Below are 21,858 nucleotides of genomic sequence, written 5' to 3'. Positions count from 1 at the left end.
GACAAATCTTATACCATGGACCTAGAGGATTTCACTTCTGCTTGCGAACTTCCATCATGGGGTAGTGTTAGGGATCCCCCTAAATCTGAATTTAGAAACTTTCTTGCTAGTATAACTGTGGGGGAATCTAGAGATATAACGCAGGCTGCCATAGGGAGCATTCACTTTCCTGCTATACATTATTTTGCTCTCTTCATCGGTAGAGCATAAATGCTAAGGATGAAGCATGTCACATGTGTGTCCCTGATCTTAGCATTCTTAGGAGTGCTGTGTTAGGAGACCAATCTTATCATATGGGAGCCATTGTAGCTCGTAGGTTGCATCATAATAGACATAATGGAGATTTCTTTGGAGGAATTCATGCAACCCGCTTAGCTTGTTTTCTTGAGATAGACATTCGTGAGGGTGATATGGAGTTGCCTCCTGCATATTTAGATTATTACTCTATGGCTTCGCACTAGTTTGTCGAGAGGCCTGAATCACCTCTCTTATATCGTTTAATTTTTGATAAACGACGTGTTTTCCATATTACTCTCCCTGCTCCTGCGTTCTTTGATTCACAGACAAAAGGAAGATATGTTATTACCAGAGAGGAGGCAGAAGAGTACGAGAGGAGAGCGGAGGCAGCTCGACTCCACGCTGCAGCTCAGCAGGCGATAACCGCTGCACATCAGTATGATCCCAACTATTCTTCCTCATCACAGTATGACCCCAACAACTACTATTATGGATATCCGCCAGGCCAGCTGTGGCCATAGACCAACTTAGGCCAAAAGCCTAAGCTTGGGGGAGTACGTATTTCTCACCGACATTACATTTATGCTCACACACACTCATTGCTAGATGTCGGTGCTCATACTTTTTCACTGTAATACCCATGCTAGTTTATTTTCTTTTTCCTGTTTTCTTCTTGGGTGTTTGTTAAACCTTAAGAAAAAACAAAAAAAATTATTAGTAGTAGTTTATTTTTCTGCTGTAGTAGTAATAATTAAAAAGAAAACCCAAAAATATTTCCCGTTCTTCTTTTGCTTGTTGGGAGCTTTCCCGTGTAAATAGTTTTATTTCTTTTCTTTTCTTTGGGGGTCGGTAGGAGAAGACCATAATTAAATTGTTGAAGTGGCTCTTATATGCATTATTGTTGATTTAACACAGAGCCCATATTGCCTTGTCTTCTCCTGTTTATTGAATGCTCGCAGATTCCAGCTTAGTCCAATGCATGTGCACTCTTATTATTATCCACACCGTTCGGTCGTGCAAGTGAAAGGCAATTATGATGATATATGATGGACTGACTGAGATGAGAAAAGCTGGTATGAACTCGACCTCTTTTGTTTTTGTAAATATGATGAGTCCCTCGTTCTTGATTCAACTTATTATGAATAAACATGTTTGCAATGACAATTAGAGATCATAGTTGCTTGTGCCATGCTTGATTAGCTATGAGTTATAATGATTTACCTTGTGTGCCAACATGCTATTGAGATGCTTATGATGTGGTATGATGGGGTGGTATCCTCTTTTGAATGATTTAAGTGACTTGACTTGGCACATGTTCACACATGTAGTTGAAACAAATCAACATAGCCTTCATGATATTTATGTTCATGGTGGATTATATCCTACTCATGCTTGCATCCAATGTTTATTAATTTTAATGCATGTATGGCTGTTGTCGCTCTCTAGTTGGTCGCTTCCCAGTCTTTTGCTAGCCTTCACTTGTACTAAGCGGGAATACTGCTTGTGCATCCAATCCCTTAAACCCCAAAGTTATTCCAGATGAGTCCACCATACCTTCCTATATGCGGTATCTACCTGCTGTTCCAAGTAAATTTGTATGTGCCAAACTCTAAACCTTCTAATAAACATTCTGTTTTGTATGCTCGAATAGCTCATGTATCAACAAAGGTTGTCCTTATCTTCCGTGTTAGGCGGGTTATTCTCAAGAGGAGTGGATTCCGCTCCTCACTCACGAGAAAATGGCTGGTCGCCGGGATGCCCAGTCCCATGCTTTATGCAAACTAAATCAAAATTAATTGCAAACAAAACTCCCCCTGGGACCCGATGTATGTTGGAGGCACTCGTTGTTTCGAGCAAGCCATGGATTGATGCTTGTTGGTGGAGGGGGAGTATAAACTTTACCATTCTGTTTGGGAACTGCCTATAATGTGTTTAGCATGGAAGATATCTCCATCTCTTAGTTGTTACGTTGACAATGAAAGTATACCGCTCAAAATACGATTTATCTCTATTTCAAAACCGAGCTCTGGCACCTCTACAAATCCCTGCTTCCCTCTACGAAGGGCCTATCCATTTACTTTTATGTTGAGTCATCACCCTCTTATTAAAAGGCACTAGCTGGAGAGCACAGCCATCATTTGCATTCATCACTGTTAATTTATATTGGGTGTGACTATGATTGGATCTCTTTTACCATGAATTACAATGTCTAGTCAGTCCTTGATCTTTAAGGTGCTCTGCATTTATGTTTTGCGGTCTCAGAAAGGGCTAGCGAGATACCATCTTGTTATATCATATTATGATTGTTTTGAGAAAGTGTTGTCATCCGAGATTTATTATTATGACTTGCTAGTTGATTATGCTACTGATATGAGTAATTATGAGACCTGAGAATTATTGCAAATGTGGTTAGTTATAATCTATGCTAAAAACTTGAATATTGGCTTGACATAGTTACAACAACAAGAGCAAACAGAGTTTGTAAAAGTTTTTCTTTCTTTCTTTCAGTTTGTCAACTGAATTGCTTGAGGACAAGCAAGGGTTTAAGCTTGGGGGAGTTGATACGTCTCCGTCGTATCTACTTTTCCAAACACTTTTGCCCTTGTTTTGGACTCTAACTTGTATGATTTGAATGGAACTAACCCGGACTGGCGCTGTTTTCAGCAGAATTGTCATGGTGTTGTTTTATGTGCAGAAAACAAATATTCTCGGAATGACCTGAAACTCCACGGAACATCTTAGAAAAAATAATAATAAATCCTCGCCAAAGATGAAGACCAGGGGGGCCATACCCTTCTCACGAGGGTGGGGGCGCGCCCCCCTACCTCGTGGGCCCCCTGGATGCCCTCCGACGCCAACTCCAACTCTATATATTTGCTTTCGGAGAGAAAAAAATTAGAGAGAATAAATCATCGCGTTTTACGATACGGAGCCGCCGCCAAGCCCTAAAACCTCTCAGGAGGGCTGATCTGGAGTCCGTTCAGGGCTCCGGAGAGGGGGATTCGTCGCCGTCGTCATCATCAACCATCCTCCATCACCAATTTCATGATGCTCACCGCCGTGCGTGAGTAATTCCATCGTAGGCTTGCTGGACGGTGATGGGTTGGATGAGATTTATCATGTAATCGAGTTATTTTTGTTAGGGTTTGATCCCTAGTATCCACTATGTTCTGAGATTGATGTTGCTATGACTTTGCTATGCTTAATGCTTGTCACTAGGTCCCGAGTGCCATGATTTCAGATCTGAACCTATTATGTTTTCATGAATATATGTGAGTTCTTGATCCTATCTTGCAAGTCTATAATCACCTACTATGTGTTATGATCCGGCAACCCCGAAGTGACAATAATCGGGACCACTCCCGGTGATGACCATAGTTTGAGGAGTTCATGTATTCACTATGTGCTAATGCTTTGTTCTGATTCTCTATTAAAAGGAGGCCTTAATATCCCTTAGTTTCCAATAGGACCCCACTGCCACAGGAGGGTAGGACAAAAGATGGCATGCAAGTTCTTTTCCATAAGCACGTATGACTATATACAGAATACATGCCTACATTAGATTGATGAATTGGAGCTAGTTCTGTGTCACCCTATGTTATGACTGTTACATGATGAACCGCATCTGGCATAATTATCCATCACTGATCCAGTGCCTACGAGTTTTCCATATACTGGTTCTCGCTTATTTACTTTTCCGCTGCTATTGTTACAATCACTACAAAATACCAAAAACATTACTTTTGCTGTCTTTAATTTTGTTGCTCCTACCACCACTATCATATTACTTTGCTACTAAACACTTTGCTGCAGATACTAAGTTTCTAGGTGTGGTTGAATTGACAACTCAGCTGCTAATACTTGAGAATATTCTTTGGCTCCCCTTGCGTCGAATCAATAAATTTGGGTTGAATACTCTACCCTCGAAAGCTGTTGCGATCCCCTATACTTGTGGGTTATCAATGGGTTTAAAATATGTCATTCCGGATAACTTGTCAATCATGAACACGAAGGAAAATTATCACCAATGACATAACACCACCTCAAAAGATGAGATATGAAAGTATTGCACTTCAGAATGCAAGGTGAAGAATGCTTAAACTCCTCAAGACAAAACATGTATTGAGCACCATGTTTATTTTAGAGTATAGCTTGGCGGATGTTAACTCTGAGAGAAAACTTGAAGAACAATTGAAGAATGAAAGGAATCCTTGACAAACTACCATGTAGAGCCTCCATGAAGAACTCTGGTAATAAAAGAATGATCAGACGAAAGGAAAGTTGAAAAGAACTCTGGGAGAAGCCTAGCAATGATTAAATGGAGCTTCGCGACGAGAGAATGCGGAAAACTTGAAACTCCAGAAAAGAAAAGATGAAACAATTGAAACTGAGAATTTGATGAAGCTCCAGAATAAGGAATTGAATTTACTCAATGAAACAAGAATAAGAATTACATTATGCTTATCCTTCACCAATTTAAATTTATGACAAGCAATGGATTTGGCATACTACTTATTCTCGTATAAAGGATTAAGATAGATATAGCGCAAACTTGAGAAGGTCTTCTACGAACCACCGGTACGATTGAAAGAACGAATGAATTGATATGATAACGAAGGAAGAGAAATATCGAACCGAACCACCATAAGAATTGAAAACGCTTGAAGAAAATATAAAGAAACACCGAGAAGAGTTAGAGAATGAATGAAGATACTTGAGGGAATTTGATACATGAGAACGAATAGATCACAAACTGATTAGAGAATATTTGAATGATGCACCAGTAAGATTTGGAGAACGATAGCTACACTCTAACGCCCTCGCTGTGGCTATATCTCCCACGTGTCGAAGCGCGACTTAGAGGCATAACCGCATTGAAAGTAATGTCGCAAGTGAGGTAATCTTCGCAAACAACCCATGTAAAACAATAAGGGAAAAGATACATAGTTGGCTTACAATCGCCACTTCACACAAATACATGAATAAAGCATTACATCATCCAAATACAATCAGGGCCCGACTACGGAGCCAAAATAAAAGAAGACTACCCAAACGCTACACAGATCCCCGATCGACCCCAACTAGGCTCCACTACTGATCAACTAGAACGAAACAACACAAAGGACAAGATCTTCATCGAGCTCCTCCTGAGCTTGGTTGCGTCACCTGCTCAGCAACATCGACACCTGCAAACTGGTTTTGGAAGTATCTGTGAGTCACGGGGACTCAGCAATCTCACACCCTCGTGATCAAGACTATTTAAGCTTATGGGTAAGGTAAAAGGTATGAGGTGGAGCTGCAGCAAGCGACTAGCATATATGGTGGCTAACATACGCAAATGAGAGCGAGAAGAGAAGGCAAAGCACGGTCGATAAAGGTATGATCAAGAAGTGATCCTAGAACAACCTACGTCAAGCATAACTCCAACACCGTGTTCACTTCCCGGACTCCGCCGAGAAGAGACCATCACGGTTACACACGCGGTTGATGTATTTTAATTAAGGTCAACTTCAGGTTTTCTACAACCGGACATTAACAAATTCCCATCTGCCCATAACCGTGGGCACGGCTTTGGAAAGATCATATCCCTGCAGGGGTGTCCCAACTTAGCCCATCACAAGCTCTCACGGTCAACGAAGGATATTCCTTCTAGCGGGAAGACCCGATCAGGCTCGGAATCCCGGTTACAAGACATTTCGACAGGTAAAACAAGACCAGCAAGACCGCCTGATGCACCGACATCCTGATAGGAGCTGCACATATCTCGTTCTCAGGGCAACACCGGATGAGCGCTCCGTACAACTAAAACCAGCCCTCAAGTTTCCTCGAGGTGGCGCTGTAAAGGACTCTAGTTCGGACCAACACTTAGACAAGCACTAGCCCGGGGGGGCTCAAATAAAGATGACCCTCGGGATGCGCGACTCCCAAGGGAAAAGGCTAGGTGGCGAGTGGTAAAACCAAGGTTGGGCCTTGCTGGAGGAGTTTTATTCAAGGCGAACTGTCAAGGGGTTCCCATTATAACCCAACCGCGTAAGGAACGCAAAATCCGGGAACATAACACTGATATGACGGAAACTAGGGCAGCAAGAGTGGAACAAAACACCAGGCATAAGGCCGAGCCTTCCACCCTTTACCAAGTATATAGATGCATTAATTAAATAAGAGATATTGTGATATCCCAACAAGTAAACATATTCCAACAAGGAACAACATCTCCATGTTCCAACAAGGAACAAACTTCAATCTTCACCTTCAACTAACAACGCTATAAGAGGGGCTGAGCAAAGCGGTAACATAGCCAAACAACGGTTTGCTAGGACAAGGTGGGTTAGAGGCTTGGTTCAACAATATGGGTGGCATGATAAGAAAGTGGTAGGTATCGCAGCATAGGCATAGCAAAAGAGCGAGCAACTAAGCAAGCAAAGATATAAGTGATTTCGAAGGTATGGTCATCTTGCCTGAAATCCCGCAAGGAAGAAGAACGAGTCCATGAAGAAGATAAACGGACGAAGTCGAACGAATCCTCACAACACGACGTTATCGGAACCAACCCGAAGAAGCAACACCGGAAAGAAGCAAACAACATAGTAAACAACCACCACATAGACATGGCATGATGCACAATCAAGTATGATGCATGTCCGGTTTAACGAAGCATGGCATGGTAAAATGCACAAACAACCCTACAAATTAAGTGGAGCTCAACATGCAACTCCGTTGCATATTGACGAAACACCACATTCAAGTTATTTAGTTCGATCTCGTTTATGTACACAACAATATTAAATGTTGTTAAACATGACAAGAGGGTGAAGCAAAGTAAAACTACCTATCTAGTCAAGTTTAAATGAGGCCGGAAGCAACGAACAACAATTTCGGTAAATCCCCATATGCATATATTAGGTTTGGTACTGTTCTGCCCTAAACCATATTTTATAGTTGCTAATCATGCAAAGTGATGCCACCATGTTAAACTAGGCATTTTTCCACCCCATTTACATATAAAGTTTGTTACAAACCGAGTTACGGTTAATTAGTTATGAATTAAATCATTTTAACATGGCATAGGAGCAAATTTAATCAAACATCATTTTAAACATTTTAAACATGGATGAAAATAGTATATTATGAAACTAGACAAAATTTAGGCATTTTTCATATATAAAGCATTTTAATCCGATGCACGGTTTAGAAGTTATTAAATGCATGATCCCAAAGGGGTTTTCTGCAAAACTGGAAACTCTGGAAAAAAATAGCTAAAACGTTCTGCAGAAAAAAATACACGTTACGGGACGGATCTGGTTGGCCCATCAGTGGGAGGGGGCGCATCAGTGAGGCTCACCCATGGGCTTGGCCCATTCGGTGGAGAGGAGAGAGGCCGGCAGGCTGGGCAGGCCGCGAAGGGGCACGCTGGGCCTCGCAGGCAGATCGAGCGGAGGCAGGGCAAGGTCAACGCGAGGCAGGGACGCGGCTTTAGGTCGGGGCGCTCGTATCCCTCCAGAAGAAAACGCAGCAGCAGGAGGAAGGAAGCGGCGACGTGGGATCCAGTTGACGTGAGGTCCAGGACGGCAGCAGGCGGTGGATCCGGGCGGGGAACGTCCAATCTCGCTGGAGGCAGGGCGGCGCTGCAGTTCACGAGGCAGGCGCACGGGCGGAGCTGGAGGCCATGGCGGCGGCGGCCGGAGCACCAACAGCGGTGAGGACGAAGCAGGGGCGACCCGATGTCGCAGGTGATCCGGGCGGCGCAGGGGCTTGCGGCTCGGCGAGTGATGCGTGCAACGAGGAGGAGGGAGCTCGTGCTCCTGCATCCAGGACGAGGCGCGGTCGGGGACTCCGGTGCGAAATCCATGGAGGCTGGCGCATCGTGTTCTCCCTATGAGAGAAAAAAAAGAGGTGGAGGGAGTGAGAGGGAGAAGAACCAGAGGAGGAAGGGAAGGAAGAGGTGGTGCGACAGGGCCGGCCTAAGGACGGGGTCGCCGGCTGGCAGGTTTGCCGGGGCGGCGCGGCGTTGGAGGAGCTCGGCCTCGGGAGCGCTCAAGTGCGGCTATGCTGGATGGATGAATCGGTTTGGTTGGATGGAGAACGAGAGAGGTAGCGGGATTGACCAGATGGGGAATTCAAGGAAGAGGAGGTGGGTGGATCGGGGAGGATCCCGATGAGGGAGTGGCGGTGGCCGAAAGGGAAAGATGGGACAAGTGCCCTCGGTTTTAGGGTTTTGTCCAAATAGCACTAGGAGTATATATATATATAAAGAAAGAGGGAGACATTTAGGGGCTAATCCGTCCCTCCAAATAAATCGAGCGGTCGAGAAAAATAGGGTAGGAAGTCCAATTAACAAAACGGAGACATTTTGTAGATGTTTGGGGATGATCCGGAAACAACGGTGGCGACAGTCCGGGTCGGGTCCGGGACAGCTTTTCGGACACGCGCGTGAGAGGTCGGTTGGAACTCGTGGGCTGTGCAGAAGGGCTCGAGCTGAGAGAAGAGAAGAGAGAGAGAGAGACCCGGCGACTGTTTTTTGGAGACCGAAAACGTCCGACGTTAGACCGACTATATTGCCGCTATAGTTATCCGTTGGGGCGTCAAACGAACTCCGAATGCGATGAAACTTGACAGGCGGTCTACCTACACTATAATAAGACCGCATGCCAACTTTCAAACCATTCCGAAAACATTTTCCGGCCACTTATAAAATAATATTTCGGACATGCCGCCAGCGCGTGCAAGTGTGTCTGGGCTCAGAACGGACAACGGAAGGAACTGGGAAACCCGGACGGCTGCAAGTTTTGAAAACATGATGATGCAATGCACATGATGACATGACAAGATGCAACACGCAAGCGAATGACATGGCAACGACAACAAATAACTGGAGGACACCTGGCACATCGGTCTCGGGGCGTCACATACACGCTGAGAATGAATAATTCTGAGATGATGGGCTCTGGAGAATCAAACTGAAAAGACTCCTGAATTGCTCCGGATGGTTGAGAAGAATTCTCACAATCGAAACCAATTATGAGAGGATGGCACCAAGCTAGAATCACGAATCTTGAAGAGAATGGAGCAATATTTAAGAGAAACTCTTCTTTGGTCCTCACAAACCCGAGAATGACGACGAGAAATAGCAGCATGAATTGTTGAGATACTCCGGGATGAAAATTAGAAAGGTTGAACCAACGATGAAAAGAATTTGACTGATCTTGGAGAAAGGCATTTGACCGATGACACATCATTCTTACGTCAAACTTTAAAATGACTTTGAGAATAACTCCAAAAAAAGAAGAGTTAGGTATGATCCTGGAAAAAGACCTATGGGTTAGGGCCCACTCAAAAGATACACCGTTGAATGATTACTTGAAGAGGAGATTGCACCGGTTGATTTAAATGGCTTGAATGAGATAACATGCTCAAAAGAACTTGAGCGAATTGAGAATGGAAATTTGAATCTTTTGAGATATCTTCAGCACTCCAGAACAATTGAATAGCGAGAAATGGATGATTAAGAGGTGCACCGGCATGAGAAAACATTTGAACTGAGGAAAGGATATGATCGATGAAGGTTGACTTAAATCCACCGAAGAAGAAAGAGAACGAAGAATGATGAACTAGAAACTCCGTTAGAATCTTCATGATAATCACCGGATAAGAACATTGACGGAAAATAATGGAGAGACTTCACATCAATAAGATGGATACTTGATTAAGAACTCTGAGTCCTTGAAGAAAAAGGGTGGGAGGGCGGGAAAAACAAAGACAACTTGGAACGGATGAAACAAACACCGTTGAGGAAAATCGAGAAGTGATCTTACCAATGTTGAAAATGATCGGATCCACTTGAAGAGAAAGACATCGGTTGAAAAAAAAGGATTTACATGACAATCTCGATTATCATGAAGGATTAGTGTCCACATAGAAATATGAGAACACCGTTTAGGAAAGGTATAGAATCAACACTTGGCATTGAAGCAACTATAATACCACAACTCAAAACAAAAACAAGGATTGGCTTGAAAAATAAGCCGGAAACAAACATATGATAGACCCCATATCGTATCATGTGTCTGTTGGAAAATATCCTACGATATACTTGAATTCCCACTTATAAACTCCCGAAACTTTCTGGTTATGGAATCAGGTGTTGGGGATACAGGGGAAGCATAATATCTCACCCAAAACTAGCAAACCCTACATCCAGCTGTATTCATCCTTCAACACATAACCAAGAAACTTGAAAATCGTGTACCTCAACCTTCGAAAAGCATCCGTTATACGTGTTATGGCAATACTCCCGAACTCCCGCCCCAGTACTGGGTGGCGTCGAGGTTATCTCACCAACAACTGCATAAAAGAGATTTTCGATGTCGGCGAAACTCAGGTATTCCAGAACTGCAACACTAAAATTGTGACGACAACACCTCAAAGCTCAACTCCCCGGGACACTGCCACAACCCCTAAATGTCAGGAGGCACCAAGAACAATGTTCTCGTCACAAAACCATCAGAACGATTCCAAGATACCCGCATGATCCTAATTTTTTAGTGAAATTTGAGGAGAGAATAGTCAAAACGCTATGTCAGGAGGCCTCACCAGAGCGACGAAGGGACTGAGGAGTAAAAAGAATCCTACTCTCCGATATATATAATCCTAAGACTCAAAACATTTTCTTCTAGACTCAACAACATCAGCGATTCGATCAAGCAGGGGGCTCCTAAGTCGGGGATGGCTCTGATTACCAACTTGTAACACCCACAATGCGGCTATATCTCCCACGTGTCGGGGCACGACTTAGAGGCATAACCGCATGGTAGGCATGTCGCAAGAGGGGTAATCTTTACACATCCCATGTACTGAATAAGAAAGGGATAAAGAGTCGGCTTACAATCGCCACTTCACATAATACATAAATATAACATACATCATCCAGAATACAAACAAGGTCTGACTACGGAACCAAAATAAAAGAAGACAACCCCAATTGCTAGATCCCCGATCGTCCCAACTGGGCTCCACTACTGATCAACAGGAAACGAAACAAGACAACAATCAAGACATTCATCGAGCTCCCACTTGAGCTGGGTGGCGTCACCTGCACTGGTATCATCGGCACCTGCAACTGTTTGGAAGTATCTGTGAGTCACGATGACTCAGCAATCTCACACCCGTGAGATCAAGACTATTTAAGCTTATGGGTAGGAGAAGGTAGTGAGGTGGAGCTGTAGCAAGCACTAGCATAAATGGTGGCTAACTTACACAAAATAGAGTGAGAAGAGAAGCAATGCAACGGTCGTGAACTAGAAGTGATCAAGAAGTGATCCTGAAACTACTTACGTTCAAGCATAACACAAGAACCGTGTTCACTTCCCGGACTCCGCCGAGAAGAGACCATCACGGCTACACACGCAGTTGATGCATTTTAATTAAGTTAAGTTTCAAGTTCTCTACAACCGGACATTAACAAATTCCCATCTGCCCATAACCGCGGGCACGGCTTTCGAAAGTTCAAACCCTGCAGGGGTGTCCCAACTTAGCCCATCACAAGCTCTCACGGTCAACGAAGGATATTCCTTCTCCCAGGAAGACCCTATCAGTCTCGGAATCCCGGTTACAAGACATTTCGACAATGGTAAAACAAGACCAGCAAGACCGCCCGATGCGCCGACATCCCGATAGGAGGTGCACATATCTCGTTATCAGGGCAACACCGGATTGTCCAAGATTCCGGTAGGCCAACCCAGAGTTTCCCCTGGTGGCCACCGGCGACTGACATGTTTGGACCAACACTTAGACAAGCACTGGCCCGGGGGGGTTAAAATAAAGATGACCCTTGAGTCTACAAAACCCAAGGGAAGGTGATACATTGTTAGGCAAATGTAAAACCAAGGTTGGGCCTTGCTGGAGGAGTTTTATTCAAAGCAAACTGTCAATGGGTTCCCATAACACCCAACCACGTAAGGGACACAAAATCAAGAAACATAACACCGGTATGACGGAAACTAGGGCGGCAAGAGTGGAACAAAACACCACGCATAAGGTCGAGCCTTCCACCCTTTACCAAGTATATAGATGCATTAAAGTAAATAAGAGATAATAATGATATCCCAACAATATTCATGTTCCAACATGGAACAAACTTCATCTTCACCTGCAACTAGCAATGCTATAAGAGGGGCTGAGCAAAAGTGGTAAAATAGCCAAACAACGGTTTGCTTGGAAAGGTGGGTTAGAGGCTGACATGGCAATATGGGAGGCATGATAAAGCAAGTGGTAGGTATTGCGGCATAGCAATAGAGCGAGAAACTAGCAAGCGAAGATAGAAGTGATTTCGAGGGTATTGTCATCTTGCCTGAGATCCCGCAAGGAAGAAGAACGGGTCCATGAAGAAGACAAACAGACGTAGTCGAACGGATCCTCACAAACGCGACGTTATCGGAACTAACCCGAAGAAGCAACACCGGAAAGAAGCAAACAACATAGTAAACAACCATCAAATCAACATGTCATGATGCACAACCAAGTATGGTGCATGTCCGGTTTAATGAAGCATGGCATGGCAAAATGCACAAGCAATCCTACAAATTAAGTGGAGCTCAATATGCAATGAGTTGCATATTGACGAAACACCATGTGACTTATTTAGTTCTCTCCAGTTTAAGTACTCAACAATATTAAATGTTGGTTAGCATGGCAAGAGGTGAAGCATATGAAAACTACCTATCTAGGCAAGTTTAAATGAGGCCGGAACAACAAACAACAAGTCCAGAAACTCCTCATGTGCATATTTTAGGTTTGGTACTGTTCTGCCCTAAACCATATTTTAGAGTTGTTAAACATGCAAAGTAAGGTCACCATGATAAACTAGGCATTTTTCTACCCCAATTACATATAAAGTTTATTAAATTTGGAGCTACGGTTATTTAGTTATGAAATAAAACATTTTAACAAGTTATTTAAGAAAAATTAATCAAACAGTAGTTTAAACATTTTAAACATGGTTGAAAGTTGCATATTATGAAGCTAGATGAAATTCTAGTCATATTTCATATATAATTCATTTTAAACCGATGCACCATTTGTGAGTTATTAAATGCATGAACTAGCGGGACTTTTCTGTAAAACTGCCAAACACCTGGATAAATAGCTAAAATTGCAACAGAGGAAAAAACACTATCGGGCTGAAACTGAACATGGCCCAACAGTGCATAGGGGCAAACAGTGGCTGGGCTGAGGCTCACTTATAGGCCTTGGGCCGGTGGTGGAGCTGGGCAGGCTGGAAGGATCTGGGCTGTGGGGTGGCGCTGGCCCACGTGCGACGCTCGTCCATCTCTGCTCGAAGGAGAGGCAGGAGCATGGCGCGGCGGCTGCTAGTGATGGGGATGGCGGCGCGACGTGTAGGAGGTCGGAGGACGATGGGGATGGACGGATCCGAGGGCGGCGGTTCCAGATCCAGTGACAGAGGTGGTCGGCGGCGCTCAGGGATGCGGGATCCGGCGAAGTGGAGCTTGTCCATGGAGGTGGCCTCGTTGCTCCCGCGTGGGAGACAGATAGTGAGGTGAGGGAGAGGGGGGACAGAGGGAAAGGAGAGAGAGGCGGATCTGGCCTAGGGTCACCGGCGGCGGCTCCTGGTCGCCCGAATTTGTCCCGGCGCGGTGCGAGGCGACACAAGCGATGGGGACGAGCGGGAAGGAGCTCGAGGCAGGGGCGCCTGCGGGGCTGCGTGCGCGCGGCGGCGTCTCGGGCCCGGTTGTGGCCCGGGGCGGGCCCCGCGCGGGCTTCGTGGGCCGCGGCAGCGGGGAAGCCAGGGAAGCGACGTGGAAGGCGGGGGTTAGACAGGGCGGCGGCTCAGGAGGTTTCTAGTGGCGGCGCGGCCTGTCGTGGCGCGACAAGTGGTGGCGGCGGGGTGGATCGACGCTGAGAATGAGGAGGAAGCGGCGGCGGCTGAGCTGGGGCGCACAAAACAAGGTGGGGGATTGGAGGACGCCAAAAATGGCATGTGAGGGGTATATATAGGGAAGGTTTAGGGTTAGGGGGAATTAGGAGTGCTTTTTGCACCCTCCGATGCCGATCGGACGGCACCGGTCGCAAGGGGGGTTAGATGGGTCTAGTGGGTTGCAGGTGGGCTGTGGAGAGTGTGACGGGCTGAGAGGAGAGAAGAGAAGGCAGCCCGACAACAGTTTTCGGAGACCGAAAACATCCGACGTGTGACCGGCTAAAGATGAAGGTGTTGCTGGACTAGCACTTGTGACAACCAACTCCTATGACATATTTGACTCACCAAATGAAGGAATTGGAAGATGCTTCATGGCTAAAGGTCCAAAGGTAACACACCCCGAGTATGTTGATTTCAATAGTGATGAAGATGATTTGCTAGGAGATGATGATTTACTTGTTGACAACTCTAGTTACGAAAGCTATGATGAGCTTGCTATTAATCATGATAATCAAGATAAAACGAATGACGATGATAAGAAGGAGATTGAGCGTCTAACTAAAGAACTAAACACTCTTAAGTTACCTCATTAAACTACCTTGGAAGATCATCGAGAACTTTTAAAGACTCATGATAAGCTACGCTTTGAAAAGCTCAACCTTGAGCAAGAACATGAGTTTTTAAAGGTAATCAATGATGATCTTCGCAAGAAAAGTTCTTCTTATATCGCCAAGCGTTTACTCTTGTCTACTTACATGCCACAAGTTAAATCTAGCAACAAGAACAAAAAAGATTCTTCATCTAGTAGTAACAACAATCATGCTAAATCCAATGTTGTTGCTTCTAGTAGCTCTCTTGATTCCACTAATGATTCTCTTAGGCAAGTTACACTTGAGCAAGAAAATAGCTTATTGAAGGGAATTATAGGGAAAGGTGTTTACAAGAGCCTTGCCGGAAGTAAGCAATTTGAGGAAATTGTACGCAAGCAAGGAAGACACCGGAAGAATCAAGGTGTTGGTTTTGAACGAAAGTTCAATGCCAATGGAGTTTAGTGGGAAGAAGATCAATACCCCAAGATGAAGTTTGTTCCTCAACAAGAGAAGTATGATCCAGTTCTTTCAAAGGAACACAAGCTCAAGATGATCTTCCACCACAAGACCACAAGCAAAAAGGCAAGGACAAGCTTCAAGAGGAGATTGATGCATTCGAGGAAGCACCCAAGGCCTTGGTCAAATGGATTCCCAAGACTACATCAAGTTCTACTTCAAGTACGATTAAAACCCCAAGGATTCCCATCAAGATGGTGTGGATCCCAAAGAACAAGAACTGGAGAGTTCTTGAGGGTGACTCCGCCAACCTACTTCACTCTTATCATTTTGGCAAGGACAAGTGCAACCAACTTTCATATCTTGCACTAGTTCAAGGAGTCACAAACCCTCTTGTTGGTAAGACAAGGGACAAGGTAACCTAATGCTTCCATGGACATCATCTTGTGTACACATCACTCTATGTCTATGGATATCCTTGTTTGTTCCTTGTGGGACTAACCCATGTAGGTATTGAAAGTGCAACTCACTCCAAAGGATTGCTCCGAATGATCTACATCAACATTGAGCATCCACATCTTCAACACCGACATGAAGTCATCATCGACAAAACCCAAGGTTAGTTGATCCCTCTTAGGGGGGATATCACATCTAGGGGTAGCTTTACTCTAATCAATTGAGTTAAAGCAACTCTAATGGTGTGAGTACAACAATGCTCTATGTAAAAGTGGTAACCCCACTTGTGCTTAAGCGATGAGTATGACCTATGATCAAATGTTCTCATTTGACTCCTAAGTCAATATACTCATATATAGATGACCTAGTCATTGCCAATTGCTTGATAGATGCTAGAGTGTTTGTGCATGCTTCGTCACATATTTCATTTTCCATTTTAATTGTGTGAGCATGTTGAATGCATATTTTTCTCATTCGAGGACATCCATTTGTTGCTTTGATTGGTTGGTTTTATCTCCTTTACCAAATGGATGGACAAGAATGCCTAAGAACTCCCTCTAGCTATCTATGCTTTTCTCGTCTCAAACTCTATTCATGCTACATCACAAAGTTTGATCAAGTCAGATTCGAACCACTCTGTGTGAGGAGCACTCGGAGTTCCTGATTCATCATAGACTTAAACTTCCAAAACCTCTTTGTGCATTTCGGTCTGACAGATTCATCCTTTTCGGTCCTACCAAGATCACTTAGTTGATCTAGGTTTTCAATCTCGGTGCAACCGATTAGAACCTTTCGGTCACACCGAGTTGCAGTAACTGCCTGCAGTTTTGCATCTCGATGACACCGAGTTGTTCCACTCGGTCACACCGATAGGGTCAGGTTATATATACTAACGGGCCAAATTTTGGAATTTTTTCCAAAACCCTTCGCCCGCGCATAATCTACTCTGCCTCTTCGGGTCTCTGGATCATCTTCTCGCCGCCAGCGACCTCCCGCCGCTGGTCTCCGCCGCCATCAACGGTAATCTGCTCCGCCGTTGCCGCCGTAGCGAACACTCGTCGCATTAGGGTAAGTGTTCGATCCCTTGTGCTATCTTTTTCACTTTGATTCCTAGCACAAGGACAATGCCATGTTTCTTGCCACGATTGAGATTCATCCATCCAGCTAAAACTTCCTTAGGTCTAGATTGATTCGAAAATTTTAGGGTTAGCTCTTCGCAGAACTCATCTCGGACCGACCGAACTGTAGAAATCGGTCTCACCGATTCGGCCTTAGCCATTGCACATGCGCTCTTCGGTCTGGCCGAAATGTGCAAATCGGTGTGACCGAGTTCAAGATTCTGTGAGACCCTAGCAATCTCGGTGCCACCAAACAGTGACTCGGCCCTACCGAGTTCACTAGTTTAGGTTCCAAGTGTTGCTTCGGTATCACCGAGTTTGTCAATTCGGTAGATCCGAGATCACTTCTGTAGAGAACTAAAACTAAACTTTTTGACTCAATTGTTTTGCAAAACTCCTGTACTTTGTGATGCTCATCTTCTCTACCTCATCTATAATCTATTCACAGGGTCTACTGACAGTTTGCCTGCACGATGTCTGACCAAAGTGACAGCCAGAACAAGTCTGAACAGCAGGTGCAGATGAGTGAGGGTTCTGATCCCTCTAGTAGCTATGATGAGGGCAGCAGGAGCACACCAAGTAACTTGCCAAAGGCAGCTACCAGGACAAGGAAGAAGAAAACTTCTGATTTAGAGGATGAAGATTATGTGGCTGTTGAGGATGAGGCCACTTCAAGGGAAAAGGTGTTGAAGAAAGAGTATGGCACGGCTGCTACAACAAAGCCAGGAATGAAAATAAAGGCTCCAGCAAGAAGACTTCCTATGTCTAAGGCCAGAGCATCCACTGCTGAAACCTCCAAGCCAACTGAAGAGGCAGTTGGAGAAGTGAAGAAAAGGAAGGAAAGTGTCAAGAAGACCACTGCCAGAGTGCTTTGCAGATCATCAATAATGAGAGGTTTAGATGAAGAGGAAGAGGATGCTGCACCAGCACCCAAAGCACAAAAGCTCATGGGAGATGCAATCAGATCAAGGGCTACTCCATCTAAACCCAAAGCTGCTCCCAAGGCTAATGCTCCAGCTCAGAAGCCTAAACCCAAGAGAAGCACTAGAAACATTCCTGCTGAGGAGAAAAATAAGGCCCCGGTGCCTGAAGCTGCTGCTGAAGAAGATGATGACTCATTTGTGTTGAGGAAGCTGAAGCCCAAGATCCCTGACCACAATGATACACACCCTGTGGCAGAAAACATGAAAATCAGGAAGGATGTAGGACTGAGGTTATGGAGACAGTCTGATCCATATGCTATCAGGAGGAGGACCATTTGTGGACTACAGGTTTCACACCAAGGAACATCAAGACTTTTATGAGACAATCATGCTTGACAAGAAGCCCATTGTGTGTGACATGAGATGGGTTGACTGGGAGTACATCAAGGAGAATGAAGATCACTATCCAGGTGTATATGACAGCTTCAAGGCATGTGGGGTTGATACCTTTGTGGCCCAGAAGCTCACCAAGTGGAACAATGAGCTAATCATGCAGTTTTACTCCACTGCCCACTTCTACCCAGATGGAAAGATCATTTGGATGTCCGAAGGTACAAGGTACCAATCTTCTATTAAAGAATGGGCTCAGTTGATCAATGCCCCAGAAGAAAATGAGGATGACTTGGATATTTATGCTGAGAAGAAGAAAGACCACAACACAATGGCCAACATGTACAAAGAGATCCCAGATGCTGCTTTGGATACTCACAAGTTTGGATCTGTCCACTTCTTGTTGTCTGGTCTGCCTACTATAAATTGGATCCTCAGACACACATTGCTACCCAAGTCAGGTGATCACAAGATGATCAGAGGACATGCCATCAACTTGCTGCATTTGTTTGATGTGCCTCAAAAATTTGAAGTCATGAGTCTGATTGTGGAGACAATCAAAAGGACAGCAGCTGATCAGAAGAGGAGTTGTGGGTATGCCCCACAAATTCAGGAGCTCATCAACTCAAAGATGGCACAGGCAAATATCTTTTGGATAAGGAGCACCTGCCCATCTACACCAAATTTGAAGACAACACTGTTGTCATGGATGAAAATGAACCATCTTCAGCTCAAGCACATGAGAAGAGAGAAAAAGCAAGGGCAGAGAAAGTTGCAAAGATGCCAAGTGTTGAGGAGGCATCTCAGGTTTTCTTGAACAGCAAGCAAGATCAGCTTGGATATCTGATCCAATCCACCTTGAGGATTGAGAAGGGCTTGGCCACCCTGACTCAAAACCAGGAGAGCTTGGAGAGGATTATAGAGACCAAATTCTATGATCTTGATCTGAAGGTAACTGAGATCCAATCTGCAGTTGAGCAGCTTCAGGAGGAAGCAGAGGAGAAGAAGGGCAAGTCCACTACAGATGCTTTTTCTAGAGTACCCAGAGGACAAAGATCTGCTGCAGTGCCCGTGACAGATATTCGAGCTTCAGTGTCAGCACCAGCAGCCACAGTTCCAGTGCCACCTCCAGCAGCCACTCCACCAGCTCCAACTACTTCATTGGAAGCCTTCGTCCTTGGAGTTCTCTCTACATCACCTCCCGAAGATCAAGCCTGAGATTCGTTTAGCACTATGCATTTTTGAACTTTTTGGTAACTTGTTGCCAAAGGGGGAGAAAAATGTATAGATCATAGGCTTCAAGAGAGAGTGTCGTTCTTTTTATCTCTCTTGCTATTTTGGTTGAACTTCTTTGAGTGCTTGTGTGAGATACTTTATGTCCTTGTGAGATACTTGTTGATCATGTATTTGATCATATGCTACCCTTAATGCTTGTTGGATGATATCATCTCTTATATCCTTATATGATCATTCACTTGCTTGGTGGTGAGTGCATGCTTTTATTCTCTATCATTTTGAGTGTTCCACCAAGATGTATGTGACATGGAAGAGTAACCCATGATCCTAATCGGTTGTGCATTTGCATTCAAAAGCAAATTTTAAATAATGCACAAATTTAGGGGGGGGCTCCTGCTTATCACATACTTCTTAAAGCGACGATGTTTTTTTCAATCTTATTTATCATTTGTCGAAGCTTTGATCTATATGTTTTCATCAATTACCAAAAAGGGGGAGATTGAAAGTGCAACTATCCCTGGGTGGTTTTGGTAATTCCTAAAAACATATAACTCATTGAGATAATGCTACTTAAAGATAAACATTTCAGGAAAGCTCAATGATTGGCATGGCATGGATGAGAAAAGTGGATCCCTCAAAATTCTAAGTACAAAGAATTGGCTCAAGCTCAAATCTGAGGACTCTACATCTTTTCATTTTAAGTGATCCAAGACCACATTGAGTCCATAGGAAAAGCCAATACTATTAAGAGGGGATGAGGTGTTGCCTAATGGCTTGCTTGCTCAAAGTGCTTAGTGATATGCTCCAAAGTCCTCAACTACTTTCTCACATCCACATATGTCCCAAACCAAAAGTCAAACTCGGCCCCACCGGAACTTTCTATCCGGCGCCACCGAGTTCAGTTGACATAGCCACTGCCAGAAACCCTAGTCTTTTCGGTCTCACCGATAGGGATCTCGGTCTCACCGAGATGGGATTGTAATCTCTCTATTTCCCTTCGTAACATTTCGGTTAAACCGAGATGAGCGATCGGTCCCACCGAGATTGCAATGCAAACTCTCTGTTTCCCTTTTGTAACATTTCGGTCCAACCGAGATGAGCGAATCGGTCCCACCGAGTTAGCCTGACCAACTCTCTGTTAGTCCATTACCAAAATCGGTCTCACCGAGTTTGTGTAATCGGTCTAAACGAGATTACGTTATGCCCTAACCCTAACAAAATCGGTCCCACTGAGTTGACATGTCGGTCCCACCGAAAATCCTAACGTTCACATTTTGAACTAAATCGGTCTGACCGAGTTTCATGATTCGGCCCCACCGAGTTTGGTGATTTGTGTGTAACGGTTAGATTTTGTGTGGAGGCTATTTATACCCCTCCACCCACTCTTCATTCGTTGAGAGAGCCATCAGAACATGCCTACACTTCCAACATACATTTTCTGAGAGAGAACCACCTGCACTTGTGTTGAGGTCGAGATATTCCACTCCAACCACATAAATCCTTGATCTCTAGCCTTCCCCAAGTTGCTTTCCACTCAAATCATCTTTCCACCAAATCCAAATCCTGTGAGAGAGAGTTGAGTGTTGGGGAGACTATCATTTGAAGCACAAGAGCAAGGAGTTCATCATCAACACACCATTTGTTACCTCCTGGAGAGTGGTGTCTCCTAGATTGGTTAGGTGTTACTTGGGAGCCTCCGTCAAGATTGTGGAGTTGAACCAAGGAGTTTGTAAGGGAAAGGAGATCGCCTACTTCGTGAAGATCTACCCGAGTGAGGCAAGTCCTTCATGGGCGACGGCCATGGTGGGATAGACAAGGTTGCTTCTTCGTGGACCCTTAGTGGGTGGAGCCCTCCGTGGACTCGCGCAACCGTTACCCTTCGTGGGTTGAAGTCTCCATCAATGTGGATGTACGATAGCACCACCTATCGGAACCACGCCAAAAATCTCCGTGTCTCCAATTCCGTTTGCACACTCCAAACTCCTCCCTTTACCTTCATATGCAATTGTTTTACTTTCCGCTGCTATACTCTTAGAATTGCATGTGTAGGTTGATTGCTTGACTTGTGCTAAGTTGCTAAAATCTACCAAGAACTAAAATTGGGAAAAGGCTAGATTTTTATGTGGTCAAGTAGTCTAATCACCCCCCCCCCCCCTCTAGACATACTTTCGATCCTACAAGTGGTATCAGGGCTTTGGTCTCCATTTGCTTTGATTTCCATAGCTTTTGGTGGTCATAGCCTTGGTTTCACAACCTAGGAGAGTATGGCGTCTAGCGAGAGAAATTACCACCGTAGAGGTCCTTACTTTGATGGTACAAATTTTGATAGTTGGAAGCATAAGATGAAAATGCATATTCTTGGACATAACCCCGTCGTTTGGGCTATTGTGTGTATTGGCTTGCAAGGTGAATTATTCGATGGGAGAGAACCAAACCGTGAAGCTACCGTGGAAGAGTTGAAGATGCTACAATACAATGCTCAAGCTTGTGATATTCTCTTCAATGGATTATGCCCCGAAGAA

Source organism: Triticum urartu, chromosome 7A (assembly GCF_056163025.1).
Source record: "Triticum urartu cultivar PI428250 chromosome 7A, HENAU_Tu73, whole genome shotgun sequence".
In the NCBI taxonomy this organism is placed as follows: domain Eukaryota; kingdom Viridiplantae; phylum Streptophyta; class Magnoliopsida; order Poales; family Poaceae; genus Triticum; species Triticum urartu.
This window is presented reverse-complemented; position numbering follows the sequence as displayed.